Source organism: Crocodylus porosus, unplaced genomic scaffold (genome assembly GCF_001723895.1).
Source record: "Crocodylus porosus isolate Cpor-Errol unplaced genomic scaffold, CroPor_comp1, whole genome shotgun sequence".
Lineage (NCBI taxonomy): Eukaryota > Metazoa > Chordata > Crocodylia > Crocodylidae > Crocodylus > Crocodylus porosus.
In genome coordinates, this window is record NW_017728926.1 from 2961484 (window position 1) to 2963254 (window position 1771).

The window sequence follows — 1771 nt, forward strand, 5'->3', positions numbered from 1 at the left end:
AAGCCGGCAGAGGGTAGATTCAGGCTAGACATCAGGAGGCGCTACTTCACGGTCAGGGCGGCTAGGATCTGGAACCAACTTCCAAGCAAAGTGGTGCTGGCTCCTACCCTGGGGGTTTTTAAGAGGAGGCTAGACCTTGCTGGGGTCGTTTGACCCCAGTACTTTTTCCTGCCATGGCAGGGGGTTGGACTTGATGATCTGCTCCGGTCCCTTCCGACCCTACCAACTATGAAACTATGAAGTGCTCTTTAAGAAGCAACTGCTTTCTTAGGGCAAACATATGGTCCAGTAAATAAAATCAGCATATTACATTCTACTACATTTGTATGCTAGACCTTGAGCATGAGGAGATAGGGTTTAATGAATCTTTCTTTGTAATGAGTTGTTCATGCTTAGCACAGCCAAGAAGGAAAATGTTTACCACAAGGTGCCTGAAGGGAAATCTAACGTTACCCTATGTAGTGGAGAGTTGGCTACAGCAGGGGAAAACAAGCTCACAGTTTGCTAGAAGGACTAAACTATTTAGCCATAAGCAGGGTGGAGCAGAGCAGGACTAGCAGAGAGGAGCTCGAAGTCTCTGTTTTCATTGTTCTTCCCCGAATTCTGGAAGACACTTGACCGGATGGCCCAAGAGGTCCTTTCCAATCTGATTTCTCCTGCCTATTTCTTCAGAATAACAGAGCTCACCAGTCTACACCTTCCTCCAAAGTATGATAGGCCCCAGTAGGCTTGTCTAGTCTCTCAAAGCCTCGTCACCCAATTCTCATCACCCCAGACTGCAGCATCTTACTAAGGATACTGTATTCTGAAAACTGTTTGCCATATTCTCGTCAACTACATCCTTTTTTTGATGGCATTTGATGGATGGAACTGAGAACAGAACTTAATTCATAGAATTAGTTAATCAATTATGAGCAGAAAAACATAATGTGTTATGACAGCTTATAACCACAGCATAACAGCAGAGTCTGAATATATGGTGTTCATTTTTCCAAATGAAAATTGTATTTATAACCTTCATTTACTATATTTACTCAGGTATAAGACAGGACTTTTTCCCCTCAGCATAGGGGAAAAAGCATCTTATCTTATATCCACATACAAGGAAACCTCATTAAATACATTGTCTGTCATTAAACTGCTGCTAAAAGCAGCATGTTGTCAGTAATGGAAACCAGCTGGTTGATAAAATGAAGCCAACACTGAGCATGCTTGTAAAACACATAGCCCATACTGGGCAAACATGCTGATAGGAGCCTTTTTTTTTTTTGACTCTCAAAAAAAATGGACAGGTGTTCCCTACATGGTGAACTGGCACCAGGCCTTGCACATCATCCCTTTGGTGCCATAAATACTACTTATATTAGTAGATGTTTTGGATTGGGAATCCAGAAGAAAGATGACAACGCTGATATGGAAATACAGAGCGCCCGAGTGAGGGACTGACAATAGAGGAATGGGGGTGAGGAGGGGAACACAACTAGGTTACAGGAGATACAATGTTAGCCAACTAAGCCCGGGGGTGGGAGAAGGGGGAAGGGGAGGGAAGGGGTTCGCGATGCTGAGAGAGAAAGGAGATTACATATGAACCTAGCCAAAGGCTGAGATGCTGATGGGAACTTTTTTTGTGTGTGTGTGCAGCCCTTAAAAAAATTGAGCAGTTGTTTCCCCAGGGCCTGGAGGTACTGCAATACCAGATTGGTACACAGAGAGATCAGAGCTTGCTCCAACTCCCTCCCCTGGTGTCAAAAATGATGGGAATTGCCCCCCC